Raw genomic sequence first — 14,110 nt, 5'->3', positions numbered from 1 at the left:
GAGATAAGTGTGTGTGAAAGCCGTCCTTCACCTAGCTTGTTGGGAACACAAAGTTTCTTTTCAGTTGCAAACTCCATTCCATACATATATATGGGGAGGTAGTAGCTCCAACTCGGTTTTACAGTGAAAACTGCAGGAACTTCAAACTGGCACTAGGAAACAGACTGAGAAAGCAGAGAAAAAGTGTCTCCTGCAACCCGTTCCCTTGGTGCTAGATGAACGAACGTCTCTCCACTTGCTCAGTTCTGAGAGATAAGTGTGTGTGAAAGCCGTCCTTCACCTAGATTGTTGGGAACATAGAGTTTCTTTTCAGTAGCAAACTCCATTCCATACATATATATGGGGAGGTATTAGCTCCAACTCGGTTTTACAGTGAAAACTGCAGGAACTTCAAACCGGCACTAGGAAACAGACTGAGAAAGCAGAGAAAAAGTGTCTCCTGCAACCCGTTCCCTTGGTGCTAGATGAACGAACGTCTCTCCACTTGCTTAGTTCTGAGAGATAAGTGTGTGTGAAAGCCGTCCTTCACCTAGCTTGTTGGGAACACAAAGTTTCTTTTCAGTTGCAAACTCCATTCCATGCATATATATGGGGAGGTAGTAGCTCCAACCCCGTTTTACAGTGAAAACTGCAGGAACTTCAAACCGGCACTAGGAAACAGACTGAGAAAGCAGAGAAAAAGTGTCTCCTGCAACCCGTTCCCTTGGTGCTAGATGAAAGAACGTCTCTCCACTTGCTCAGTTCTGAGAGATAAGTGTGTGTGAAAGCCGTCCTTGACATAGCTTGTTGGGAACACAAAGTTTCTTTTCAGTTGCAAACTCCATTCCATACATATATATGGGGAGGTACTAGCTCCAACTCGGTTTTACAGTGAAAACTGCAGGAACTTCAAACCGGCACTAGGAAACAGACTGAGAAAGCAGAGAAAAAGTGTCTCCTGCAACCCGTTCCCTTGGTGCTAGATGAAAGAACGTCTCTCCACTTGCTCAGTTCTGAGAGATAAGTGTGTGTGAAAGCCGTCCTTGACATAGCTTGTTGGGAACACAAAGTTTCTTTTCAGTTGCAAACTCCATTCCATACATATATATGGGGAGGTACTAGCTCCAACTCGGGTTTACAGTGAAAACTGCAGGAACTTCAAACCGGCACTAGGAAACAGACTGAGAAAGCAGAGAAAAAGTGTCTCCTGCAACCCGTTCCCATGGTGCTAGATGAACGAACGTCTCTCCACTTGCTCAGTTCTGAGATATAAGTGTGTGTGAAAGCCGTCCTTCACCTATCTTGTTGGGAACACAAAGTTTCTTTTAAGTTGCAAACTCCATTCATTACATATATATGGGGAGGTAGTAGCTCCAACTCGGTTTGACAGTGAAAACTGCAGGAACTTCAAACCAGCACTAGGAAACAGACTGAGAAAGCAGAGAATAAGTGTCTCCTGCAACCTGTTCCCTTGGTGCTAGATGAACGAAAGTTTCGCCACTTGCTCAGTTCTGAGAGATAAGTGTGTGTGAAAGCCGTCCTTCACCTAGATTGTTGGGAACACAAAGTTTCTTTTCAGTTGCAAACTCCATTCCATACATATATATGGGGAGGTAGTAGCTCCAACTCGGTTTGACAGTGAAAACTGCAGGAACTTCAAAGCGGCACTCGGAAACAGACTGAGAAAGCAGAGAAAAAATGTCTCCTGCAACCCGTTCCCTTGGTGCTACATGAACAAACGTCTCTCCACTTGCTCAGTTCTCAGAAATAAGTGTGTGTGAAAGCCGTCCTTCATCTAGCTTTTTGGGAACACAAAGATTCTTTTCAGTTGCAAACTCCATTCCATAAATATATATGGGGAGGTAGTAGCTCCAACTCGGTTTTACAGTGAAAACTGCAGGAAATTCAAACCGGCACTAGGAAACAGACTGAGAAAGCAGAGAAAAAGTGTCTCCTGCAACCCGTTCCCTTGGTGCTAGATGAACGAACGTCTCTCCTCTTGCTCAGATCTGAGAGATAAGTGTGTGTGAAAGCCGTCCTTCACCTAGCTTGTTGGGAACACAAAGTTTCTTTTCAGTTGCAAACTCCATTCCATACATATATATGGGGAGGTACAAACTCCAACTCGTTTTGACAGTGAAAACTGCAGGACTTCAAACCGGCACTAGGAAACACACTGAGAAAGCAGAGAAAAAGTGTCTCCTGCAACCCGTTCCCTTGGTGCTAGATGAACGAACGTCTCTCCACTTGCTCAGTTCTGAGAGATAAGTGTGTGTAAAAGCCGTCCTTCACCTAGCTTGTTGGGAACACAAAGTTTCTTTTCAGTTGCAAACTCTATTCCATACATATATATGGGGAGGTACAAGCTCCAACTCGGTTTGACAGTGAAAACTGCAGGAACTTCAAACCGGCACTAGGAAACAGACTGAGAAAGCAGAGAAAAAGTGTCTCCTGCAACCCGTTCCCTTGGTGCTAGATGAACGAACGTCTCTCCACTTGCTCAGTTCTGAGAGATAAGTGTGTGTGAAAGCCGTCCTTCAGCTAGCCTGTTGGGAACACAAAGTTTCTTTTCAGGTGCAAAATCCATTCCATACATATATATGGGGAGGTACTAGCTCCAACTCGGTTTGACAGTGAAAACTGCAGGAAATTCAAACCGGCACTAGGAAACAGACTGAGAAAGCAGAGAAAAAGTGTCTCCTGCAACCCGTTCCCATGGTGCTAGATGAACGAACGTCTCTCCACTTGCTCAGTTCTGAGAGATAAGTGTGTGTGAAAGCCGTCCTTCACCTAGCTTGTTGGGAACACAAAGTTTCTTTTCAGTTGCAAACTCCATTCCATACATATATATGGGGAGGTATTAGCTCCAACTCGGTTTTACAGTGAAAACTGCAGGAACTTCAAACCGGCACTAGGAAACAGACTGAGAAAGCAGAGAAAAAGTGTCTCCTGCAACCCGTTCCCTTGGTGCTAGATGAACGAACGTCTCTCCACTTGCTTAGTTCTGAGAGATAAGTGTGTGTGAAAGCCGTCCTTCACCTAGCTTGTTGGGAACACAAAGTTTCTTTTCAGTTGCAAACTCCATTCCATACATATATATGGGGAGGTAGTAGCTCCAACTCCGTTTTACAGTGAAAACTGCAGGAACTTCAAACCGGCACTAGGAAACAGACTGAGAAAGCAGAGAAAAAGTGTCTCCTGCAACCCGTTCCCTTGGTGCTAGATGAACGAACGTCTCTCCACTTGCTCAGTTCTGAGAGATAATTGTGTGTGAAAGCCGTCCTTCACCTATCTTGATGGGAACACAAAGTTTCTTTTCAGTTGCAAACTCCATTCCATACATATATATGGGGAGGTATTAGCTCCAACTCGGTTTTACAGTGAAAACTGCAGGAACTTCAAACCGGCAATAGGAAAAAGACTGAGAAAGCAGAGAAAAAGTGTCTCCTGCAACCCGTTCCCTTGGTGCTAGATGAACGAACGTCTCTCCACTTGCTCAGTTCTGAGAGATAAGTGTGTGTGAAAGCCGTCCTTCACCTAGCTTGTTGTTAACACAAAGTTTCTTTTCAGTTGCAAACTCCATTCCATACATATATATGGGGAGGTAGTAGCTCCCACACGGTTTGACAGTGAAAACTGCAGGAACTTCAAACCGGCACTAGGAAACAGACTGAGAAAGCAGAGAAAAAGTGTCTCCTGCCACCCGTTCCCTTGGTGCTAGATGAACGAACGTCTCTCCACTTGCTCAGTTCTGAAGGATAAGTGTGTGTGAAAGCCATCCTTCACCTAGCTTGTTGGGAACACAAAGTTTCTTTTCAGTTGCAAACTCCATTCCATACATATATATGGGGAGGTAGTAGCTCCAACTCGGTTTTACAGTGAAAACTGCGGGAACTTCCAACCGGCACTAGGAAACAGACTGAGAAAGCAGAGAAAAAGTGTCTCCTGCAACCCGTTCCCTTGGTGCTAGATGAATGAACGTCTCTCCTCTTGCTCAGATCTTAGAGATAAGTGTGTGTGAAAGCCGTCCTTCACCTAGCTTGTTGGGAACACAAAGTTTCTTTTCAGTTGCAAACTCCATTCCATACATATATATGGGGAGGTACAAGCTCCAACTCGTTTTGACAGTGAAAACTGCAGGACTTCAAACCGGCACTAGGAAACAGACTGAGAAAGCAGAGAAAAAGTGTCTCCTGCAACCCGTTCCCTTGGTGCTAGATGAACGAACGTCTCTCCACTTGCTCAGTTCTGAGAGATAAGTGTGTGTAAAAGCCGTCCTTCACCTAGCTTGTTGGGAACACAAAGTTTCTTTTCAGTTGCAAACTCTATTCCATACATATATATGGGGAGGTACAAGCTCCAACTCGGTTTGACAGTGAAAACTGCAGGAACTTCAAACCGGCACTAGGAAACAGACTGAGAAAGCAGAGAAAAAGTGTCTCCTGCAACCCGTTCCCTTGGTGCTAGATGAACGAACGTCTCTCCACTTGCTCAGTTCTGAGAGAGAAGTGTGTGTGAAAGCCGTCCTTCACCTATCTTGTTGGGAACACAAAGTTTCTTTTCAGTTGCAAACTCCATTCCTTACATATATATGGGGAGGTAGTAGCTCCAACTCGGTTTGACAGTGAAAACTGCAGGAACTTTAAACCAGCACTAGGAAACAGACTGAGAAAGCAGAGAAAAAGTATCTCATGCAACCCGTTCCCTTGGTGCTAGATGAACGAAAGTTTCGCCACTTGCTCAGTTCTGAGAGATAAGTGTGTGTGAAAGCCGTCCTTCAGCTAGATTGTTGGGAACACAAAGATTCTTTTCAGTTGCAAACTCCATTCCATACATATATATGGGGAGGTACTAGCTCCAACTCGGTTTGACAGTGAAAACTTCAGGAACTTCAAACCGGCACTAGGAAACAGACTGAGAAAGCAGACAAAAAGTGTCTCCTGCAACCCGTTCCCTTGGTGCTAGATGAACGAACGTCTCTCCACTTGCTCAGTTCTGAGAGATAAGTGTGTGTGAAAGCCGTCCTTCACCTAGCTTGCTGGGAACACAAAGTTTCTTTTCAGTTGCAAACTCCATTTCATACATATATATGGGGAGGTACTAGCTCCAAGTCGGTTTGACAGTGAAAACTGCAGGAACTTCCAACCGGCACTAGGAAACAGACTGAGAAAGCAGAGAAAAAGTGTCTCCTGCAACCCGTTCCCTTGGTGCTGCATGAACGACCGTCTCTCCACTTGCTGAGTTCTGAGAGATAAGTGTGTGTCAAAGCCGTCCTTCAACTAGCTTGTTGGGAACACAAAGTTTCTTTTCAGTTGCAAACTCCATTCCATACATACATATGGGGAGGTACTAGCTCCAACTCGGTTTGACAGTGAAAACTGCAGGAACTTCAAACCGGCACTAGGAAACAGACTGAGAAAGCAGAGAAAAAGTGTCTCCTGCAACCCGTTACCTTGGTGCTTGTTGAACGAACGTCTCTCCACTTGGTCAGTTCTGAGAGATAACTGGGTGTGAAAGCAGTGCTTCACCCAGCTTGTTGGGAACTCAAAGTTTCTTTTCAGTTGCAAACTCCATTCCATACATATATATGGGGAGGTAGTAGCTCCAACTCGGTTTGACAGTGAAAACTGCAGGAACTTCAAACCGGCACTAGGAAACAGACTGAGAAAGCAGAGAAAAAGTGTCTCCTGCAACCCGTTCCCTTGGTGCTAGATGAAAGAACGTCTCTCCACTTGGTCAGTTCTGAGAGATAAGTGTGTGTGAAACCCGTCATTCACCTAGCTTGCTGGGAAAACAAAGTTTCTTTTCAGTTGAAAACTCCATTCCATACATATATATGGGGAGGTACTAGCTCCAACTCGGTTTGACAGTGAAAACTGCAGGAACTTCAAACCGGCACTAGGAAACAGACTGAGAAAGCAGAGAAAAAGTGTCTCCTGCAACCCGTTCCCATGGTGCTACATGAACGAACGTCTCTCCACTTGCTCAGTTCTGAGAGATAAGTGTGTGTGAAAGCCGTCCTTCACCTATCTTGTTGGGAACACAAAGTTTCTTTTCAGTTGCAAACTCCATTCCTTACATATATATGGGGAGGTAGTAGCTCCAACTCGGTTTGACAGTGAAAACTGCAGGAACTTCAAACCAGCACTAGGAAACAGACTGAGAAAGCAGACAAAAAGTGTCTCCTGCAACCCTTTACCTTGGTGCTTGTTGAACGAACGTCTCTCCACTTGGTCAGTTCTGAGAGATAAGTGTGTGTGAAAGCCGTGCTTCACCTAGCTTGTTGGGAACTCAAAGTTTCTTTTCAATTGCAAACTCCATTCCATACATATATATGGGGAGGTAGTAGCTCCAACTCGGTTTGACAATGAAAACTGCAGGAACTTCAAACCGGCACTAGGAAACAGACTGAGAAATCAGAGAAAAAGTGTCTCCTGCAACCCGTTCCCTTGGTGCTAGATGAAAGAACGTCTCTCCACTTTGTCAGTTCTGAGAGATAAGTGTGTGTGAAAGCCGTCCTTCAGCTAGATTGTTGGGAACACAAAGTTTCTTTTCAGTTGCAAACTCCATTCCATACATATATATGGGGAGGTACTAGCTCCAACTCGGTTTGACAGTGAAAACTTCAGGAACTTCAAACCGGCACTAGGAAACAGACTGAGAAAGCAGAGAAAAAATGTCTCCTGCAACCCGTTCCCTTGGTGCTACATGAACGAACGTCTCTCCACTTGCTCAGTTCTGAGAGATAAGTGTGTGTGAAAGCCGTCCTTCACCTAGCTTTTTGGGAACACAAAGATTCTTTTCAGTTGCAAACTCCATTCCATAAATATATATGGGGAGGTAGTAGCTCCAACTCGGTTTTACAGTGAAAACTGCAGGAACTTCAAACCGGCACTAGGAAACAGACTGAGAAAGCAGAGAAAAAGTGTCTCCTGCAACCCGGTCCCTTCGTGCTAGTTGAAAGAACGTCTCTTCACTTGCTCAGTTCTGAGAGATAAGTGTGTGTGAAAGCCGTCCTTCACCTAGCTTGTTGGGAACACAAAGTTTCTTTTCAGTTGCAAACTCCATTCCATACATATATATGGGGAGGTACTAGCTCCAACTCGGTTTGACAGTGAAAACTGCAAGAACTTCAAACCGGCACTAGGAAACAGACTGAGAAAGCAGAGAAAAATTGTCTCCTGCCACCCGTTCCCTTGGTGCTAGATGAACGAACGTCTCTCCACTTGCTCAGTTCTGAGAGATAAGTGTGTGTGAAAGCCGTCCTTCAGCTAGCTTGTTGGGAAGACAAAGTTTCTTTTCAGTTGCAAACTCCATTCCATACATATATATGGGGAGGTACTAGCTCCAACTCGGTTTGACATTGAAAACTGCAGGAACTTCAAACCGGCACTAGGAAACAGACTGAGAAAGCAGAGAAAAAGTGTCTCCTGCAACCCGTTCCCTTGGTGCTAGATGAACGAACGTCTCTCCACTTGCTCAGTTCTCAGAGATAAGTGTGTGTGAAAGCCGTCCTTCACCTAGCTTGCTGGGAACACAAAGTTTCTTTTCAGTTGCAAACTCCATTTCATACATATATATGGGGAGGTACTAGCTCCAAGTCGGTTTGACAGTGAAAACTGCAGGAACTTCCAACCGGCACTAGGAAACAGACTGAGAAAGCAGAGAAAAAGTGTCTCCTGCAACCCGTTCCCTTGGTGCTGCATGAACGACCGTCTCTCCACTTGCTGAGTTCTGAGAGATAAGTGTGTGTCAAAGCCGTCCTTCAACTAGCTTGTTGGGAACACAAAGTTTCTTTTCAGTTGCAAACTCCATTCCATACATACATATGGGGAGGTACTAGCTCCAACTCGGTTTGACAGTGAAAACTGCAGGAACTTCAAACCGGCACTAGGAAACAGACTGAGAAAGCAGAGAAAAAGTGTCTCCTGCAACCCGTTACCTTGGTGCTTGTTGAACGAACGTCTCTCCACTTGGTCAGTTCTGAGAGATAACTGGGTGTGAAAGCAGTGCTTCACCCAGCTTGTTGGGAACTCAAAGTTTCTTTTCAGTTGCAAACTCCATTCCATACATATATATGGGGAGGTAGTAGCTCCAACTCGGGTTGACAGTGAAAACTGCAGGAACTTCAAACCGGCACTAGGAAACAGACTGAGAAAGCAGAGAAAAAGTGTCTCCTGCAACCCGTTCCCTTGGTGCTAGATGAAAGAACGTCTCTCCACTTGGTCAGTTCTGAGAGATAAGTGTGTGTGAAACCCGTCATTCACCTAGCTTGCTGGGAAAACAAAGTTTCTTTTCAGTTGAAAACTCCATTCCATACATATATATGGGGAGGTACTAGCTCCAACTCGGTTTGACAGTGAAAACTGCAGGAACTTCAAACCGGCACTAGGAAACAGACTGAGAAAGCAGAGAAAAAGTGTCTCCTGCAACCCGTTCCCATGGTGCTACATGAACGAACGTCTCTCCACTTGCTCAGTTCTGAGAGATAAGTGTGTGTGAAAGCCGTCCTTCACCTATCTTGTTGGGAACACAAAGTTTCTTTTCAGTTGCAAACTCCATTCCTTACATATATATGGGGAGGTAGTAGCTCCAACTCGGTTTGACAGTGAAAACTGCAGGAACTTCAAACCAGCACTAGGAAACAGACTGAGAAAGCAGACAAAAAGTGTCTCCTGCAACCCGTTACCTTGGTGCTTGTTGAACGAACGTCTCTCCACTTGGTCAGTTCTGAGAGATAAGTGTGTGTGAAAGCCGTGCTTCACCTAGCTTGTTGGGAACTCAAAGTTTCTTTTCAATTGCAAACTCCATTCCATACATATATATGGGGAGGTAGTAGCTCCAACTCGGTTTGACAGTGAAAACTGCAGGAACTTCAAACCGGCACTAGGAAACAGACTGAGAAATCAGAGAAAAAGTGTCTCCTGCAACCCGTTCCCTTGGTGCTAGATGAAAGAACGTCTCTCCACTTTGTCAGTTCTGAGAGATAAGTGTGTGTGAAAGCCGTCCTTCAGCTAGATTGTTGGGAACACAAAGTTTCTTTTCAGTTGCAAACTCCATTCCATACATATATATGGGGAGGTACTAGCTCCAACTCGGTTTGACAGTGAAAACTTCAGGAACTTCAAACCGGCACTAGGAAACAGACTGAGAAAGCAGAGAAAAAATGTCTCCTGCAACCCGTTCCCTTGGTGCTACATGAACGAACGTCTCTCCACTTGCTCAGTTCTGAGAGATAAGTGTGTGTGAAAGCCGTCCTTCACCTAGCTTTTTGGGAACACAAAGATTCTTTTCAGTTGCAAACTCCATTCCATAAATATATATGGGGAGGTAGTAGCTCCAACTCGGTTTTACAGTGAAAACTGCAGGAACTTCAAACCGGCACTAGGAAACAGACTGAGAAAGCAGAGAAAAAGTGTCTCCTGCAACCCGGTCCCTTCGTGCTAGTTGAAAGAACGTCTCTTCACTTGCTCAGTTCTGAGAGATAAGTGTGTGTGAAAGCCGTCCTTCACCTAGCTTGTTGGGAACACAAAGTTTCTTTTCAGTTGCAAACTCCATTCCATACATATATATGGGGAGGTACTAGCTCCAACTCGGTTTGACAGTGAAAACTGCAAGAACTTCAAACCGGCACTAGGAAACAGACTGAGAAAGCAGAGAAAAATTGTCTCCTGCCACCCGTTCCCTTGGTGCTAGATGAACGAACGTCTCTCCACTTGCTCAGTTCTGAGAGATAAGTGTGTGTGAAAGCCGTCCTTCAGCTAGCTTGTTGGGAAGACAAAGTTTCTTTTCAGTTGCAAACTCCATTCCATACATATATATGGGGAGGTACTAGCTCCAACTCGGTTTGACATTGAAAACTGCAGGAACTTCAAACCGGCACTAGGAAACAGACTGAGAAAGCAGAGAAAAAGTGTCTCCTGCAACCCGTTCCCTTGGTGCTAGATGAACGAACGTCTCTCCACTTGCTCAGTTCTCAGAGATAAGTGTGTGTGAAAGCCGTCCTTCATCTAGCTTTTTGGGAACACAAAGATTCTTTTCAGTTGCAAACTCCATTCCATAAATATATATGGGGAGGTAGTAGCTCCAACTCGGTTTTACAGTGAAAACTGCAGGAAATTCAAACCGGCACTAGGAAACAGACTGAGAAAGCAGAGAAAAAGTGTCTCCTGCAACCCGTTCCCTTGGTGCTAGATGAACGAACGTCTCTCCTCTTGCTCAGATCTGAGAGATAAGTGTGTGTGAAAGCCGTCCTTCACCTAGCTTGTTGGGAACACAAAGTTTCTTTTCAGTTGCAAACTCCATTCCATACATATATATGGGGAGGTACAAGCTCCAACTCGTTTTGACAGTGAAAACTGCAGGACTTCAAACCGGCACTAGGAAACACACTGAGAAAGCAGAGAAAAAGTGTCTCCTGCAACCCGTTCCCTTGGTGCTAGATGAACGAACGTCTCTCCACTTGCTCAGTTCTGAGAGATAAGTGTGTGTAAAAGCCGTCCTTCACCTAGCTTGTTGGGAACACAAAGTTTCTTTTCAGTTGCAAACTCTATTCCATACATATATATGGGGAGGTACAAGCTCCAACTCGGTTTGACAGTGAAAACTGCAGGAACTTCAAACCGGCACTAGGAAACAGACTGAGAAAGCAGAGAAAAAGTGTCTCCTGCAACCCGTTCCCTTGGTGCTAGATGAACGAACGTCTCTCCACTTGCTCAGTTCTGAGAGATAAGTGTGTGTGAAAGCCGTCCTTCAGCTAGCCTGTTGGGAACACAAAGTTTCTTTTCAGTTGCAAACTCCATTCCATACATATATATGGGGAGGTACTAGCTCCAAATCGGTTTGACAGTGAAAACTGCAGGAAATTCAAACCGGCACTAGGAAACAGACTGAGAAAGCAGACAAAAAGTGTCTCCTGCAACCCGTTCCCATGGTGCTAGATGAACGAACGTCTCTCCACTTGCTCAGTTCTGAGAGATAAGTGTGTGTGAAAGCCGTCCTTCACCTATCTTGTTGGGAACACAAAGTTTCTTTTAAGTTGCAAACTCCATTCATTACATATATATGGGGAGGTAGTAGCTCCAACTCGGTTTGACAGTGAAAACTGCAGGAACTTCAAACCAACACTAGGAAACAGACTGAGAAAGCAGAGAAAAAGTGTCTCCTGCAACCCGTTCCCTTGGTGCTAGATGAACGAACGTTTCGCCACTTGCTCAGTTCTGAGAGATAAGTGTGTGTGAAAGCCGTCCTTCACCTAGATTGTTGGGAACACAAAGTTTCTTTTCAGTTGCAAACTCCATTCCATACATATATATGGGGAGGTAGTAGCTCCAACTCGGTTTGACAGTGAAAACTGCAGGAACTTCAAAGCGGCACTCGGAAACAGACTGAGAAAGCAGAGAAAAAATGTCTCCTGCAACCCGTTCCCTTGGTGCTACATGAACAAACGTCTCTCCACTTGCTCAGTTCTCAGAGATAAGTGTGTGTGAAAGCCGTCCTTCATCTAGCTTTTTGGGAACACAAAGATTCTTTTCAGTTGCAAACTCCATTCCATAAATATATATGGGGAGGTAGTAGCTCCAACTCGGTTTTACAGTGAAAACTGCAGGAAATTCAAACCGGCACTAGGAAACAGACTGAGAAAGCAGAGAAAAAGTGTCTCCTGCAACCCGTTCCCTTGGTGCTAGATGAACGAACGTCTCTCCTCTTGCTCAGATCTGAGAGATAAGTGTGTGTGAAAGCCGTCCTTCACCTAGCTTGTTGGGAACACAAAGTTTCTTTTCAGTTGCAAACTCCATTCCATACATATATATGGGGAGGTACAAGCTCCAACTCGTTTTGACAGTGAAAACTGCAGGACTTCAAACCGGCACTAGGAAACAGACTGAGAAAGCAGAGAAAAAGTGTCTCCTGCAACCCGTTCCCTTGGTGCTAGATGAACGAACGTCTCTCCACTTGCTCAGTTCTGAGAGATAAGTGTGTGTAAAAGCCGTCCTTCACCTAGCTTGTTGGGAACACAAAGTTTCTTTTCAGTTGCAAACTCTATTCCATACATATATATGGGGAGGTACAAGCTCCAACTCGGTTTGACAGTGAAAACTGCAGGAACTTCAAACCGGCACTAGGAAACAGACTGAGAAAGCAGAGAAAAAGTGTCTCCTGCAACCCGTTCCCTTGGTGCTAGATGAACGAACGTCTCTCCACTTGCTCAGTTCTGAGAGATAAGTGTGTGTGAAAGCCGTCCTTCAGCTAGCTTGTTGGGAACACAAAGTTTCTTTTCAGTTGCAAACTCCATTCCATACATATATATGGGGAGGTACTAGCTCCAACTCGGTTTGACAGTGAAAACTGCAGGAAATTCAAACCGGCACTAGGAAACAGACTGAGAAAGCAGACAAAAAGTGTCTCCTGCAACCCGTTCCCATGGCGCTAGATGAACGAACGTCTCTCCACTTGCTCAGTTCTGAGAGATAAGTGTGTGTGAAAGCCGTCCTTCACCTAGCTTGTTGGGAACACAAAGTTTCTTTTCAGTTGCAAACTTCATTCCATACATATATATGGGGAGGTACAAGCTCCAACTCGTTTTGACAGTGAAAACTGCAGAACTTCAAACCGGCACTAGGAAACAGACTGAGAAAGCAGAGAAAAAGTGTCTCCTGCAACCCGTTCCCTTGGTGCTAGATGAACGAACGTCTCTCCATTTGCTCAGTTCTGAGAGATAAGTGTGTGTAAAAGCCGTCCTTCACCTAGCTTGTTGGGAACACAAAGTTTCTTTTCAGTTGCAAACTCTATTCCATACATATATATGGGGAGGTACAAGCTCCAACTCGGTTTGACAGTGAAAACTGCAGGAACTTCAAACCGGCACTAGGAAACAGACTGAGAAAGCAGAGAAAAAGTGTCTCCTGCAACCCGTTCCCTTGGTGCTAGATGAACGAACGTCTCTCCACTTGCTCAGTTCTGAGAGAGAAGTGTGTGTGAAAGCCGTCCTTCACCAATCTTGTTGGGAACACAAAGTTTCTTTTCAGTTGCAAACTCCATTCCTTACATATATATGGGGAGGTAGTAGCTCCAACTCGGTTTGACAGTGAAAACTGCAGGAACTTTAAACCAGCACTAGGAAACAGACTGAGAAAGCAGAGAAAAAGTATCTCATGCAACCCGTTCCCTTGGTGCTAGATGAACGATAGTTTCGCCACTTGCTCAGTTCTGAGAGATAAGTGTGTGTGAAAGCCGTCCTTCAGCTAGATTGTTGGGAACACAAAGTTTCTTTTCAGTTGCAAACTCCATTCCATACATATATATGGGGAGGTACTAGCTCCAACTCGGTTTGACAGTGAAAACTTCAGGAACTTCAAACCGGCACTAGGAAACAGACTGAGAAAGCAGACAAAAAGTGTCTCCTGCAACCCGTTCCCTTGGTGCTAGATGAACGAACGTCTCTCCACTTGCTCAGTTCTGAGAGATAAGTGTGTGTGAAAGCCGTCCTTCACCTAACTTGCTGGGAACACAAAGTTTCTTTTCAGTTGCAAACTCCATTTCATACATATATATGGGGAGGTACTAGCTCCAAGTCGGTTTGACAGTGAAAACTGCAGGAACTTCCAACCGGCACTAGGAAACAGACTGAGAAAGCAGAGAAAATGTGTCTCCTGCAACCCGTTCCCTTGGTGCTACATGAACGACCGTCTCTCCACTTGCTGAGTTCTGAGAGATAAGTGTGTGTCAAAGCCGTCCTTCACCTAGCTTGTTGGGAACACAAAGTTTCTTTTCAGTTGCAAACTCCATTCCATACATACATATGGGGAGGTACTAGCTCCAACTCGGTTTGACAGTGAAAACTGCAGGAACTTCAAACCGGCACTAGGAAACAGACTGAGAAAGCAGAGAAAAAGTGTCTCCTGCAACCCGTTACCTTGGTGCTTGTTGAACGAACGTCTCTCCACTTGGTCAGTTCTGAGAGATAACTGGGTGTGAAAGCAGTGCTTCACCCAGCTTGTTGGGAACTCAAAGTTTCTTTTCAGTTGCAAACTCCATTCCATACATATATATGGGGAGGTAGTAGCTCCAACTCGGTTTGACAGTGAAAACGGCAGGAACTTCAAACCGGCACTAGGAAACAGACTGAGAA

This window comes from Camelus bactrianus, chromosome 35, assembly GCF_048773025.1.
Source record: "Camelus bactrianus isolate YW-2024 breed Bactrian camel chromosome 35, ASM4877302v1, whole genome shotgun sequence".
Taxonomy (NCBI): domain Eukaryota; kingdom Metazoa; phylum Chordata; class Mammalia; order Artiodactyla; family Camelidae; genus Camelus; species Camelus bactrianus.
The sequence above is the reverse complement of the archived record's forward strand: the minus strand, read 5'-3'. Positions refer to the sequence as shown.